General features: G+C 47.5%; 1 protein-coding gene across 1 annotated transcript in view; it reads right to left on the reverse strand.

Annotated features, from left to right (window-relative positions):
* Positions 1-15,226: 15,226 nt before the first annotated feature.
* FHIT (fragile histidine triad diadenosine triphosphatase) overlaps positions 15,227-16,389 on the reverse strand; it is a 1,079,335-nt gene continuing 1,078,172 nt past the window's right edge. Inside the window, exon 8 of the mRNA XM_008146282.3 lies at positions 15,227-15,514. The gene's annotated coding sequence lies outside the window, so the exon portion shown is untranslated. The remainder of the gene's footprint in view (positions 15,515-16,389) is intronic.

Consider the following 16,389-nt stretch of genomic DNA (forward strand, 5'->3'; position numbering starts at 1 on the left):
TGTGGGATGATGGAGAAGATGCTGTTATACTGTGGGTGCATAAAGAGATAAACATGCTGTTTTCCAAAAGTGACAAGAGGGAGGAAAGAAATAAACAGGAAGATGATACAGAGGAGATTCCCTTTAGACTGGATTGGGAAGGCCTCTTGGAGGAGGCAGTAGTTCAGCTGAGACTTGAACCCTGAGAGAAAACCACCTCAGACTAGTATCAGGAAAAGAACATCCCAGGCAGAGGAAATCAAAAGTGAAAAGGAATTGGGGCAGGAGAGAGCTTGGTGCCTTTGAAATTACAAAAAGGAAAAGCCATTTAGAAAAGGGGAACTTGGTGAGGAAAGAAGGTCAGAGGGGTTGGCAGGGGCGAGACCCTAGAGAAGTTTGTAGGTGGGGACAGGCATTTGGGTTTTGTTCTGTGCACAGCAGGAAACCATTAAAAGGTTTTGAGTGGGAAATGATGGGCTCTGGCTGACACCTTTAGTGAGAATCTGGCTGATGTGTGGAGGATAAATTATAAAGGAGCAAGCATGGAAGCTGAGAGAGGGGCCTGGAGTCTGTCACCAAAGTCAGGCTAAGGTGATAGTGGTTTGGCCTGGAGTGGTGGTCGAGGAGTGAGAGACAAGTGGAGAGACGAATGGACAGACTCCCAGTCTGGAGATGCATTAAGAGTAGATGTGGGAGGAATCCCAAACATTAGCATCGTGGATAGCAAGGAATAGTTGCTCAATGAAGAATTGATCCAAAATGAACTGCACGTGGGGTTTTAGGCTCATATTCAGTATTTGTTCCTTATGCACCTTTGGGCTGGAGGGGTGGAAAGATAATTTTTCCTCAACTCTTCTAGATTGTTGGCTGAGACCCATCCTGTAATAAAAAGACAGATTAGCATGAGGGAAAAAGTTAGCTGCAAATGCACCTATGGGAACCCCATAAAGGTATGAGATTCAAAGGCAGCCACACAATTGGAGCTATAAAAAGGGGAGGTGGGGGACTCGGGGCTTTAAAAGGGAGACAGCAGTTCACTTCGGGGGAAGGTGAAAAGAGGAGATGTTCAGTAAAGAAAGTCTGCCCTGTCATAGTCTGTCTGGTGAAAAGTTTCTGGTGATCGCTTCCTCCCTGTGTAGCCCCCATCTGAATTGCTTTCAGGTCCACATGTCCACGTGGTATATTTTGGGGCGACATTCTGTTACCCTTTAGGGCAAATCCTTTAACCTCTCTCAGTGGGGTTTGGAAGGGATGGCAGATCTGCAAGTCCTTAGTACCTGGCCAGCCACCCAGATGCAGGGTCATGATGAGCATGGATGTTTCTGGAGATGTCAGCGCCCACATGGATTTTGCCAAGGGCTCTAGGTGTTCACTGACTAGGGCTGGAGTGCAGGTGGTCAGGAAAACTGCCTTTTATTTCCACATCCACCCTGACTTTGTGCTTCACGCCCTCTGGGCCCTTCCTGTGGCAGGAAAGCAGCTAACTCTCCTTGCCCTTCCCTTATTGACTTTGGATGAGTTTGTCCAGAACCTTGTCAATTCCCAGCTCATTTGACTAATGGATGAGAGACATGTGAGAACCAGGTTGTTACCACAGACCCGTCTCAGGAAAATCAAAGAGCAGTCCTGGGGCTCTTGGGGGCGTATTCATCATGGACAGCATTTGGGTGGTGGCTAATTATATGCTTTATTATAGATGCTAATTTGTGCTGGAAGCTGGGACAGTGTGTGTTAGCATTTAGCTCTAGTTAATGAAGTTGAGTTAAGCATTCAATATATCACTGAGCTCACAGTCTCCTGGCTAGAACAACTTGGTGTGGAAAACCGAGGGTGATGGTGTTGGGGGGACATACTCACATACTGAGTTTCATCCCTGTAACTCTAGGGTGTCTTCGATGTGTGGTGCTTGCACGGAATTGATATGAGATCATTGTCAGTGGGATAAAACCCTCGCTGTGTTGAGGGAGAAGTATCACTGTGATTTCTTTTGAGCATAATCACAAAGAGCCCCTGTGTGAGCTCCAATGGGGCCAACAGGAGCTCTGTGGTTTTTCAAGACATCTTCATGTTTTAAGAAGAAAAGGAATCTGTCATAATCAATGCATTCAGCATGTCCCACTCAGCTCATACCTAAGTTTACTAATCACCAAGAATTTTAAAATACAGAGGATAAACAGACTTACACTTGACCTTTGCAATAAAGAAAAACATCTCTGTCATTGGTGTTAAGAGAAGCTATTCTTGTGAATCTCTGACACATCAATAAGATCATAGAGTCCTGGGTCGCCATTTAATTTGTCTGTTACATCTACCTTCCATGGTGGGCTAAAAGAAGGAAAACAGAACAATGTCCTCTATGAAGAACACCTTAGGTTGACCTTGATTCTCAGGCATTCTTTCTCAGAGCCCAACTCCAGAGACTAGGCACCCAGGAGGGTCTGGCAGGCAAGGGCTGTGTGGCCCTGATAAAGCCAGTCACCAGAGCCCCACACCTTCCAGAAAGGCTGGCTGGAGAACTTAGGTTGTCTTTTACCTGAGTCCTCACCCTCCACCCCACAACCAAAGCTTCAGTCATGCCCATTGGTCCTTCCATGGGAATTAGCACATGACCCTGCTGCATTGGGTGTTTGATAGTTTTGTAGGACAAGTAAGAGCAAGATGTGCCAACCACTGCGCCAGGTGCTTGACTGAAATGTGATATTTCACTTGATCTTCACCACATCCTCACTGTGGCCAGTGCTCCTGGATCCCCAAATCTCCGATGAGAGAAACTGAGGGCACACAGCTAGCAAGGGGGAGTGACTTTTCAGTCAAACTGATTTCCTAATTCAGTGTTCTAAACCACAGGCTGGTAAACTTCTTTAAGGGCACACAGTACATATTTTATCTCTCTGGGCCCTGTGGGCCATATGTTCTTTGTTACAGCTCACTTCTCTTATTGTAGGAGGAAGGCACCATATTTAGGAACAGGCAAACTATGGCCTGTGTGACTGAATCTGGCCACACCACACCAGATCCAGCCTACAGGCCATAGTTTGCCGACCCCTGTTCCTAAATATTGCTCCCATTTAGGCTCTTTGGTGAAGCTCTCAGGCTTTGGAGTCCCAAAGAGCTGGGCCCACACTAGTCTCTGCCACTTGCTCCCCGTGCTACCTCAGAGAAATCACTTTGCCTCTGTGAGCTGGGTTTTTCTCATCTGTCAGTGGGCTGATGGACAACCTAAGAGGGTAGTTGTGAAAATCAAAGGAGAGAATGAGTGTGAAGTATGGGGCACAGAGATTGGCACTGGGATGGCTGTGGAGCTGTGGCCTCGGGAAGCTTGGGTGATGCTCTGCCCCTGATGCAGTCAGCCTCGGCCTGTTTACTGGAGCTCAGCAGCCCCAGACCAGGCAGGGAGTGTTCTGCATCTGTGGACCCGCTTTTATTCCCGATTCTGTCTCCTAAAGAACAACTTGGTGTTAGGGAACAAAAGTCAGAAGCTTACAATGGGAAGTCAGGCCCCTAAGATCCCCAGGGAACATGGACCCAATAATAAGGCACAAAGGAGGAAAGCAAGACATTTTTAAAAAGCGTTTTAGAGATGGTAAGAGTTTTACATTTGTAAGAGAGCCCTGCTGGGTTCCCAGTTCCAATCCGCCCTGAAAAACTTGAGGGCCACAGAAGGCCTCTGATTCCATTGACCCGCGTCCCCTTTCCTGCAACCTCTGGCAAGAACTCTCACCCGGTGAGCCTGTGGAACCTGATTCAGCAGCGCTCTCCTGTCAGTCAGTGCCAGGACTGGAAGCAGAAAGTGATGACAGGACACGATTTCTATTTTAATATCTTTACTTCTGATGTGATAATCCTAGAGGAACAACAACCAACAACAGCATGGCTCTTTGGGCACAGAATCTTGGGCAATTAAACCACAAAATTAGACTGACATAATACTCATGGTGACGATGAGAAAGCAAAGGGCCAGGCAGGCTGGGGTGCTGGCTCAGCCTCACACAGGCAGGGAAAGCAGGGTTGAGTCATTTTATTTAATAACTAGAGGCCCAGTGCACAAATTGGTGCACCTTGAAAGGAACTGTGGGCTGCGAGGCTGCAGTGGGCACAGGAGCGGGTCTCAGCCCATCCTCGGTGCCCCTGTCTGGCCCCTCCCTTTGGTGGTCCCGGTCCCCTGTCTGCCGGTGGCTCTGCTCCCACCACCACTGCTCCTATGCACTGATGGCACTGGCCAGCGGGTGCGAGCGGGGCTGGGCTGGTGCCGGCAGTGGGTGGGAGTGGTGGCTCTGGTGCTAGCAGCAGGCGCGAGTGGGGCGGCGCCGGCAGCAGGTGCAAGCGCCAAGCAAAGAATTTTCAGTAACCACCAGAGGCTTGCCCTGATGACAGTGACCGGCGCCCTGCCTTGGTCTGGCACCCCCACTCACCTGCTCCACCATCCCGCCATGGCCGACACCCGCCATGTTCCATGCTCTGCCGCCTGCTGCTGATGCCCACTATGTTCCGCACATATCCTGGTGGTCAGCACACATCATAGAAACCGGTTGTTCTGCATTCGGTCTATTTGCATATTAGGGTTTTATATAGAGAGATAGTGTTATGCACATTTATCTGTTTTCCTTTACTGGGCCGAGGAGGGGCGGTGATAAGATTTACTCCTTTCTTGCCATTCACCTGCTTAGTAGCTCTAACCCCAAAAAGCACTTATTGGCTCACACAACTAAAGCTCAGGGATCTATTGGCTTCAGGTTTAGCTGGATCCAGAAAGCCCAAACCATGTCATTAGAACCTAGTCTCTTCCTATCTCCCTGTGTGTGTCTTTCCTCTGCCCCCAACCCCTTTCCCTCCCTGTATCTCTGACTTATTTGTGAAATTAGGAAAACAAGTGGAAGGTCCCAGTGGCGATAGAATCTCAGAACTGAAGTACAGAGCTAGGTGAGGGCAGTAAAAAAAAATTGCTGGAGGAGGAAGCATCTGAGTTTGGGATGAGAACCCCCCAGGAGAGGAGAAATCGAACAGTGTTTTTCAACCTGTGCGCTCAGAACAGTCTCCTGGGATTGGCTGCCATGGTGCAGTTCCCTGGCCCCACCCCAGAGGGACAGAATGCCATTCCCAGGGGAAGGCCCTGGGCTATATGCATTTCTTTAGCCAGTTCCCCCTGGACTTGGTGCACATTCCTGTTGCTGTGGAACAATCTTAGGTGTAGCAGCTTCTCATTCGGCACAATTAGACCATAAAATGTAGTTCAGGTTTGCATGTTGAAGCTAGACCAGGAAATATAATACACGCAGGGCGGGTACTTGGGAGAGTTTCCAGAACACTAACTCTGGAAGGCTTTGGATTCTCCTACGGAGTAACAGACACAGACAAAATTCTGATTTTACGAATTGGGCTATGGGCACACTGCCTCCCTGAGACCCCAAAGGAAGAAGGCATTCCCTTTTGCATGCAGCAGTGCAGAGAGCACGGGGGTTGTGAAGATCCCATCTCTAGCTAGCCTTTGCTCTGGATCACTGGCCGAGAAAAGGACCTAGTAGATATTAAGTCCCCCAGAAACTTCCATGAGTTCCTTTCATCCATCACTGCAGTCTTGAAGAAAGTGCAGAGTCCCTAACTTGTGTGCTCCTTGATCCTACTACTACACCATGTCCTAGCGTGGGCTCTGCACACATCATAGAAACCAGTTGTTCTGCATTCGGTCTATTTGCATATTAGGGTTTTATATATAGAGATAGTGTTATGCACATTTATCTGTTTTCCTTTACTGGGCCGAGGGGGGGGGGCGGTGATAAGATTTACTCCTTTCTTGCCATTCACCTGCTTAGTAGCTCTAACCCCAAAAAGAGATACGGCTGGGTTCACCGTTCTTGCTCTGCCCCTTACAGGCGGAGGGACCTTGAACAAATTATTGAACATGTCTGAGCCTCTGTTTTCTCATAGGCAACACCTGTCTCATAAGATGGTGGATGAGGATTAAGAGGAAAATGCATAGGGGATATTTAGCATAACATCTGGCATCTAATAAGTGCTCAATAAACCTCAACTACTGTGATTTGATCATTCTTATTAATACTTAATCTGTGATATGCACAGGGAGGAGAAATACGATCTTAATATGAGAAAGCTCTCAGGCTCCTGCATCTTTTGCAAACTAACATTGGGCCAATAGAGCCTTGGGGAAACATTTGACTCCTATTAGTTTCTCTGTTGCCTTAATGATATAATTAATTATATATAATTAGTTATAAATGGTAATGAATATTTAGTTCCTCTCCATCAGGGAATCAACAGAGCTTGATAGTTAAGACCAAAACCTTTGGTGCATAACAGACCTAGGTGTGAGCCTGGTTCTGTCATTCACCAACTCCCTGATCTTGGGCAAGTTCCTAAGACTCTCCAGCCTCAGTTTCCTAGTCTGTGAAATGGGAATGACGATAGGATTCATCTCACTGGCTTCTTGTGAGGATTAGTTGGTTGTTGGCGGTAAAGCACCGGGCATGGCATTTGCTCCATTGAAAGTGCTCTCTCATCACCCCCGCAGAGACCCTTATCAAGGGGGATGTCTGCGTGATCCGTATGCTTTATGGAAAGGCAGTTTTGTTGAGTTCTTTCTTATTTAAAATATCTATGCAATAAGTTTTTAAAACCTACTGCTATGTAGACTATTTATATCCCCAAAGGTGCTTAACCAAGTCAAAGGGAAAAATGGGAGGAGGAGGATCAAGTGACTTTCTCAGGTCACTGAAGACTATGGGGGGTTAATGGAGGGATGAGGACACATATGTAATACCTTAATCAATAAAGAAATTTAAAAAAAAGAAAATAAAAATAAAAATCAATAAAAATATTTTTTAAAAATTAGATAAAAAGACTATGAATGTTCTAGGATCCTTGGAGGTGGGAGTGGGGGTGCCTTACCAAACCCTCTTTGCTGGACTTATTTATCTTTCTTCCCTTTCCTTCCTTCCCCTCCCTTCACTTCCCTTCCTTTGGATGGAGATGGAGATAGAGAGAATTCCCCCCTCAAAGTGGGCCATCGCTTCTTCTGTGACAGATGCTCATGATACACAAAAGTGCTCATTTGTTTCTTCCTGCTTATCCATGGTTGCAACTGAACAACAGAACAGAGGAAGGCACTATCAAAGGCGCTTCTGTTCAAAGGGAAAACTCTCTAATCACTATTTCCGTTGAAGTTCCTTCTGCTTCTTTGGCAGTGTGATCATTTTTCTCTCTTCATTTTTGCCTGCTTCCCTGAGGCGCCCTTTCAAGATGTGCCTGTTGCATAGAAAGCAGCAGAGGAGTCTTGCTGGCTCTAGGGCACTGCCAGGCCACACCTAGCTGGGTCTGCATCCCGCCCTTCCCCCCTCCCCGCCCCATGAACCAAACATCCAGTGAGACCATCATATCATAAGGTGACACGTTATTCACGTTATTCCTTTTCCACGTCTCTTTTGTCCTCAAGGAGGGGGACTCTGCCTGGTGCCAGCCTATTCTAACACCTCTCTAACACCATGTCCCTTTATAATAAAGTGAGAAGGCAGGCCCCAGAGGCAGGGCTTTTAGCGCCCACCCACAGACAGTAGGTAGCGAGAATTTAGTTCACTTTGTGTTCATCCTGTTGGTTAGCTTCCATTTGTGGCAATGGGTACTGGCTTTCCATTTGCCTCAGTAGCTTTGAGTTTCATTGAACAAATGTAAGTGAAAATGAGAGCTGAGTAGAAGAGAATGTTGTGAGAAAATAACGTAGGTATTATGTGGATATGGCAAAATGTGGAAGGTTGGGAAGAACTGAAGCTGGGATAACTGCACTCAGAGCAATGACATGCCTTCCCGCTCGGGGGCTTCCCTCCCAGGTGGAGCCACCTTCTCTTGAGCCCGAGAGCTCGACGTGCCAGTTTGTGAGGTCTTTATGAATACACAGAGCCAAGCTCTGCAGCGGGATGGAGAGGTGGTGGGGTATTATAGCGTTAGTCTTTGGGTGCGAGTGGGAGAGTCCCAGCAGGCTCTTTCCCCAGAAGGGCTAGGACAGCAGGCCAATGGGACTTCAGAGTTTGGTCAAGTTTGGTTTGCATCTCAGCCAGGAAAATGTCATAGATTCTGGATTCACACCATTTGGGTTCAAATCCACGTTTGACACTTGCTAACTGGACAACCATGGGCGAGTTGAACATCCTTGTGCTGCAATTTTCCTATCTGTGAAATGGGATAATAATGGAACTTACTCAAAGAGTTGGGAAGATTGGCTGAGCTAATAACATAGAGTACCTAGAAAAAAAAATGCCTAGAATATAATCCCACAGTAAGTGCTCAGTAAATGTTAGGCGCTGTTATTATGACTGTCACCATCATCATCACCACCGCTTTGGGTGACCCGTTCTCTGATTTTCCTTGTTTGTAAAATCAGGATAGTCCTATCTGCATCAAAAGGTCAGTGGTATGTGGCTGATGCACAGTCATTGCAGGCTCCCTACCATTCATTCCCTTCTCCTGAAAATGTGAGGCTTCTGAGCTGATACAACCTTCAAAAGCTATAGGTATATGGCTTTTGTCCTTCCTTAAATTGGAATGGATTTTTCAGTGAATTCCAGCTATAGCAGGGGCAAGTTCCATTTCCCTCAAGATAGCAACACTGAAGCCTTAAATACCATATGATCTCTCGTCCATGTGGAATCTAAAAACAAAAGGAAATAAAACCAAGCTCACAGAGAGAGAACACATTGGTGGCTGACAGAGGTATGGGGAGGGAGATGGGCAAAATGAGTGAAGGGTGTCTCCCGTTGTAAAATAAGTCATGGGGGTATAGTGTACGGCACAGAGACTCTAGTTAATCCTATATTTGAAAGTTACTAAGAGTAAATCTTAAAAATTATCAAAAGAAAAAAATTATAACTGTGTGGTCACAGATGTTAACTAGATTCATTGTGCTGATCATTTCATAATATACACAAACATCAAATCATGATGTCGTACACCCGAAACCAACATAATGTTGTATGTCAATTATACGTCAATAATAATCTAATCTAATAATAGACAAATATGCAAATTGACCACACCTCCGACACACCCACAAGCCATGCCCACAAGCCACGCCCACCATCCAATCAGAGAGAGCATGCAAATTAACCCAAACCAAGATGGCTATAGCCACAGAGAGCAAGGTTTCCTAGGTAACAGAGGAGGCCAAGCTTTCCACCTGCCATTTCCAGGCCTAAGCCTCCACTCAAGCTACAAAGTTTCAATTATAGAAGGTAAACAAATTCAAACAAATGGCGGCAGAATGGAGCTTGAGAGAGCAGGCCAGGGTTGCTGCCAGCAACAGGGGAAGTAAAGCTTTCCACACACCCTGGCCGGGCTCACCTGCTTAAGGCAACAAAGTTTCAGTTATAACCCCAACACAAATGGCTGCGGCCTCAGAGGGAGCCCCAGGCTTGGCTTGGCTCCGCTCCAGGCTACACAGTTTCAATTGTAGAAGGAAAATAAATTCCAGATACCAGGGCCTCCGCTTGGGTTACCAGGGGGCGTGGCCGGCCTGCAAACCACCACAGGCCCCTCGCTCAGGCCGCCCCACACCCTAAGGGAAACCCCACCTGATCTGGGACGCCCTTCAGGGCAAACCAGCTGGCCCCCACCCCTGTACCAGGCCTCTATCCTATCTAATAAAAGAATACTATGCAGATTGATCATCACTGCAACACACAATATAGCTGCCCCCATGTGGTCAAAGATCCTGCCCCCATGTGGACACAAGATGGCCACCACAAGATGGCCAGCAGGAGAGGGCAGTTGGGAGGCACCCGGCCTGTAAGGGAGGGCAGTTGTGAGGGATCAGCCCTGCAAGGGAGGGCAGTTGAGAGGGACCAGGCCTGCAAGAAAGGGCAGTTGGAGGTGATCAACCCTCCAGGAGAGGGCAGTTAGGAGTGACCAGGCCGGCAGAGGAGGGAAGTTGGGGGCAAACAGGCTGGCAGGGGAGCTGTTAGGCATCAATCAGGCTGGCAGCGGAGTGGTTAGGGGGTGATCAGGCTGGCAGGCAGAAGCGGTTAGGGCCAATCAGGAAGGCAGGCAGGCAAGCAGTTGGGAGCCAGCAGTCCTGGATTGTGAGAGGGATGTCCGACTGCCCGTTTAGGCCCGACCACTGGGATCAGGCCTAAACGGACAGTCGGACATCCCTCAAGGGGTCTCATATTGGAGAGGGTACAGCCTGGGCTGAGGGAGAACCCCCCTCCGTGCACGAATTTCGTGCACCGGGCCTCTAGTAATAATAATAATAATAATAGGGACATTGAACTCTTCAGCAGCTGACCCCAATTTGGCTGAAATAGCACCATTCTATCAAGTTGGCTGTGAGCTGTAGCTGCCCCACTTTTCCTTTGTTCATCTCCTATCAATCTAAACTAATCACTTAATTAGCCCAGGCAAGAAGTCTTCTGTGGTGGTAAATAACTCCGAAAACCTACCGGAGATGCGTGAGTGGACAGATTGGAATTAACTTGCAGTACATTGCCTGTGGACTAAGATATGTTCGGCGCAAGGCCTGAAAAACAAGCTGGATTCAGCATAAAAAAGGAATCCTTTTTACTTGTCGGGCCCGTGGTTTTCAAAGTGTGGGTCCAGGGTCAGTATCACCTGGGAAGGTGTCGGGCCCCACTCCAGACCTACTGAGTGGAAGCACTGGGGTGGGGCCTTGCTGTCAGTTCTAACAAACCCTCCCCAGCAGGTGGCGCTGATGGAGAACCACTGCTTTAGACTCTCAAGGTTCTGGACTTGTTTTTTTGTGAGCTACCTTCTGAGAGAGAAGAAAAAGGGGAGGGGCGTGACAAAATCATAAAGGTGGTGAAGGAGACCTCAGCAACCCGGATGGGAAGTCTGTTTACTAAAGTGTGACCACAGACCAGCACGATGGGGTTAATTTGGAATCTGGGGGGTCTTATTCCAGATCCTTCCTTAAGAACAGCATGGGACAGGGAGACGCTCACCTGGGCCAGGCTCACTAGACAGAATGCTCAGAGAGTGACCGAAATGCTGCTATCCTGTGGACAAGGGGGAGGACATAGGGTGAAATAAAGAGCCACAATTGCTCTCTGAGCGTCCACCCCCCACCCACCAGCCCCCAGATGTACTAGTACATGCTCATCAAATTGATAAAAATTGAACCTGAGAGGACTAGATTGTTTCCCGGGCTAATTTTGATGGGGAAAGTAGGTGTGTTTATTGGGCCTGGTCTCTACAGAAAACCAGGAGTTAACTCATAGAGCATCTACTATTCTCTCTTGTCCTGTCATCTGGGAAACAAATTGATTGGGCAAAGTGCCCCAAGCTTTAGTACACAGACATGCACTGTTACTAGTGTGTGACCTTAAGCAAGTCACACACCCTCTAAACTTCCATTTCTTCACCTACCGAAGGAGGATAAATCACTGCTTCCAAATGTTTTTGCTCAGCTTTATAGCACCAGCACCTGGTACATATAATACCTGGCACACAATAGGTGTTGAATAAATATTTATTAAATAAATATAAGAAGAAGGAAGAGAGAGTGGAAAGAAGGAAGGCTGGCTGATTTTTGTGAGGCTTATATGAAAAAAAGAATAATAATATTAGTAATAATAGAGTCAGAAAAATCTTCTAGGTGCCTAGGTGTAGGACCTATGTTCTTGCTGAAACTAGCCCTGTTCTTCCCATTCCTCTGCAGTCCACAGTGACTCCACTTTCCAGCAGTACCTCTGGGGCAGCCTCACTGCTGGCTGCTGAGCCATAGCCAGCGATGCATAGTCGGTGGTCAAGATGTTTGCAGAACTGAAATGAACTACAAGTGTGTGACCATGCTTGAGGGTTGGTGGCAGTTCCAAGTAGGACTGACCCATATTTTCAATCTCTATTATTCAGTAATCACATGCTCATTATTTTATGTTGTTTTTATTCCTAGGATACATAATCATTAACCTTTTGGTGAGTACTTTTGCCTCAGGGTTGTTATAGTAAGCACTTTTAGTAACACCCTTGCCATATGTTATTAAGTTATAGGAATGCCATTAGTGGTCTTCATTTACATGATTGGAGGGATGCTTTCACCTTGAGAATGTTTGGACTTTCCCTGCCTTTCCTTAACTATCTCTCCCCCTTTCCCTTTGAATGTCAGTGCAAAGGACCAACCTGCCTACTCAATAGACAGTTAGGAGAAAAGTTAGGAAAGGCACTTATTAACTTTGCTGGGAGTCCTTGGTTACAGTTCTTCTCCAAAGAGCATAGGTTTTGGACTCAGACCTGAGTTGATCCCAAACCCACCTATTACCAACTGTGTGACCTTGAGCGAGTTGCCTAACTTTTCTGAGTCTAAATTTCCATATGTGTCATATAGGGATCGTATGTGGGTTAAATAAAATAACGTTTGCAAATATACCTACAATAAATATACAACAATAGTTCATTTCCTTCTTTTACCAGCATGTCGGGCAGGTATACGTAGGAGGTACAGAAGGAGTTGGTCCATGCCCAGACCCAAGTCTCAAGCTTGGATACAGAGGAGGACAGATGGGAGCGGTTTCTGCTCAGAGACGCAGCCCCTTTTTACCTTACAAAAGGCAAGATGGGGTCTCACAAGTACTGTTCTGTAACTTTGGGTCAGCTGTGGTGACGATAATCATGGGAAAAGGCTCTTTCAGGCTCCTTGCCAAAAATAGAGTACCATTTTCTTCCACCATTTGGATTTTGATTGCGAGTGGAACAGTAAAGATAAGGAATGGGCCCAGAGTTTGAAAAGTACACAGAGATCAACATAAGACACTTTCTTTCTAAAGCTGTCAATACAGAAAGGCACCGGCACAATAGAAATGGACGCTGTGCATACCTCCAAGTTATCCACTGTTTACCACAAAACTACCCGCTCTCAAAACAGAAACAACCTCGTGGGTATTTATGCCTAAGAAGGAATCAGAGAGAAAAAGAAGCTTATTGCTAGGGACGTTGTTCTGACCTAAGCATTGCCCTCCCTGGCCTGTTGCGTTTTCTCAATGCAGGCCAGACCCACTTTAGCACAAGGAGTAATAGTTGTTTTTCCACATATTCCTATCAGGTGGCTCTGTTAGTTCTTGGCACATCCTTTCAGAGGCGCTGTAAATAGTCAGTGTTGGACCATCCTGCCTCCAGCTGAGCCTGGGCTCCTGGAGCTGGCGTGGAAGGAGAGATTCGGGCAGAGTTACAGGAAGAGCCTGGAGTGAGGAAATCGAGGGTGGACAGGCAGAAATGAGGCTCCTGCAGGGTTTTAATTGCACAGGCCAAATGGAAACCAAACTGCAGGTGGGCCTGCAGTATGACTCGAGTCACTGTTTCTCAGTGACGGTTTACTTATTTCTTTGATGGAAAGCCAATGAGCGACATGTGGAATTAGCCTTAGAGGCAGGGGACAGGCATTCTGGTGGCATTTGCTCTTAAAACTGAGACGGGGTCAATGTCTGACCTGCTCCACAAATCAGCAGCCCAGAAGCTGGGTGAGGGTGCCAGCACTTGCCATCTCCTCCCTGGTATTTCATCTTCTGAGCACATCCTGTTCACGCTGTAGTCGTTTCTACCTTCAGCTAAGAAAGCAGCATCCAGACTAGGCTTGGGAATGAGCGGGCTTCCCAGACGCAAGAACGCTCCTACAATCACTGTCAATAAGCAGGGCATTGACAGACATGTAAGAAGGTTTGAAATAGATATAAATCAGTCATACTCAGTCCATTGACTTAACTGGATCAGAAGCAGCCAAAGGTCAAATGTCCCAAGTTGTGGGCTGAATAGCACACCCCAAACCCCTCAAATAAAGATGTTACCTTATTTTGGAAAAGGGCCTTGCAGATATAGTTATGTTAAAGATATTAAGACCTTAAGGATATCATTCTGGATTATCTGAATGGGACCTTAATCCTGTGACGAGTGTCCTTATAAAACATGCGCAGAGGAGAGACGCAGAGAGGAGTGGAGGAATGTGAGGACAGAGGTAGAGAGAGACATGGCCAAGGACTGCCACGGCCACCAGCAAGGACAGTTTGTGAGCCTCTGGCGGGAGCACAGCCTTGCTGGGTTCGGGAAGCCTGGCTCTAGGGCCCTGAGAGCGCATTCCCATTGTTTGAAGCCAACAGCGTGTGGTCACTGTGGCAGAAGTCACAGGGAACACCATGCTGGTGATGGTGCCGGTTCTGGGAGTGGAACATAAGCCAAAGGGATTCTCAAGGAGGCGCGTCGTGACAAAGAACCATTCTGCTTTTGGCTCTTTGTAGTAGAGCTATTGGTGTAGTTTATATTTCTCTATAAACTCTACCCCCCCCCTTTTATAAATATACTAGAGGCCCAGTGCATGAAAATTCATGCACTGGAGGGGGGGGTGTCCCTCAGCCCGGCCTGCCCCCTCTCACAGTCTGGGAGCCCTCAGGGGCAGGAGGCGACCCGGTGATCAGGGGAAGGCGATGCCCCATCACACCTCTGCTGCTGCCACTGCCAGCAGCGTAAGCCTCGGCTGGCCCTGGTTACCTGAGCCTTGGGCGGCCCTGGGTGGCTGGGCAGCCGCCATCTGAGGCTTGCCTGTGCCTTGGGCTGGCCCTGGGTGGCTGGGGGGCTGAGGGGGCTGGGGGACTCCAGAGGCAGGCACGCAGAGCTGCCGAGCCCATTGCCATGCGCTTGCCATCCCGGCAGGGCTGAGGGGACTGGGCACCACCATCTTGTGGCTGTGGGCGCAGCCATCTTTGAGGGTGTGGTGGCTAATTAGCATATTCCCTCCTCATTGGCTGTGGGCACTGCCATCTTTGCGACGGTATGAGGGTCAATTAGCATATTCTCTCTTTATTAGATAGGATGAGGGAAGAAAGGGCCTACTGCCTTCATCCTCCCTTAAAGAAGCTGGTTATTATAGACTAGGGGTGTGCTTCCTAGGACAGTACTGAGAGCATTGCCATTCCCTTCCTTGCGTTCCACCACTCAGCTTGTCCGAGGTGTCTAATCACCGCATTTCGTGTCTATTGGTTTCGGGGAGCTAATTTTGCCATCTTAAGCTCTTTCCTCTCCGCCTCTCTGCAGGAGAATAGGACCAGGGAGAGGTTGTACATTTCCTGTTCTAGTATCTTGCCTACCAAAATGGAAACTGCAAATCTTATCTCCGCTTAACACACCCTTGGTTTCCAGGAAACACAGTAGTTCTAAGAGATGGACTTCCTGAGTTGTGACTTTCAGCAGACCCCAAATACCAATGTTTAAGTGAGCCAACAGGAGACGAATATCTTAACTGCCATTTTATTTCCATCCAGGCACAGGGACAATGTATATAGGGCTCTGTTCTGAGTACGCAGACCAGGAGTGCAGAAGGGCTGCCGATGCCGTTGTTTTGAAGTTAGCCTGTCAGTCATCATGATTAAAACATAACTGGGTGGCTTCCGCAGGGCAATAAAATGCTGAGCAAAAGGTTGCCGAATTGTAGGATGTAATAAAGTCTGCTTAGCTTCATTTCCAATGCCGCAGAGTTTTGAGAATGAGGCCCATTTCCTTATGCCTTGGGATTTGTTCGAGTTGCTTTTCATGCCTGGAAATGATGGAACATAAAAACAAACATCTAAGTTAGAACCGATAGCAATTGTTGAGTCATGGCAATAAATAAAATGTAAGTTTGCTTACTGCTAATCTGTTAGATTGCCATTAACATTGCACAAGAAGCCATACAGTTGAGGGAAGATTCTGTGAAATCCTGCTGAAGCCTGCCCCCCTCGGTGCCCCCCATTGTCTATAGATTGTGCCCACAACCCGCACAATCAGCTACATGGTCCCTTAAGAGCCTGTTCTATGGACCCCAGGCTTACATATAATTGAAGCCATTTCAGACCTTTATTAATGAGTTAAGAATGGGTTCTCAGACACAGGCATCATCCGAATTACCTGGTGAGCTTGTTAAAACACACTTCTCGAGTCTCTCCCCCACATTCTGACTCAACAAGTCAGGAGAGAGGCCCAAGAATCTGGAGAGAGCTTCCTAGAAAGGTCTCCACACCAGTCAGTTGGGTCTCAGCCCCTGGATTTGGGGAATTAGTGAGCTAGTGTGCCGCAGGCTGAATCAGCTTTGCTTCACAGCCAGTCACCTTAAAGATCTGGGCCAAGCCTGGCCGATGTGGCTCAGTGGTTGAGTGTTGATCCAGAAACCAAGAGGTTGCTAGTTCAGTTTCCTGTTGGGGCACACGCCCAGTTGTGTGCTTGATCCCCAGTAGGGGCCATGCAGGAGGCAGCTGATCGATGATATTCCTCTTTCAGCAATGTTTCTATCTCTCTATCCTTCTCCCTTCCCCCTCTCTCTCTAAAAACCAATAAAAACACATTTAAAAAAAATAAAAATATGGGCCAAGCCTAAAACAAATAATTCCTTTACATGAAATAGAAAAGGTAGTGGGCTGGGGGAGGAGTTCATCT

This window comes from Eptesicus fuscus, chromosome 18 (assembly GCF_027574615.1).
Source record: "Eptesicus fuscus isolate TK198812 chromosome 18, DD_ASM_mEF_20220401, whole genome shotgun sequence".
In the NCBI taxonomy this organism is placed as follows: domain Eukaryota; kingdom Metazoa; phylum Chordata; class Mammalia; order Chiroptera; family Vespertilionidae; genus Eptesicus; species Eptesicus fuscus.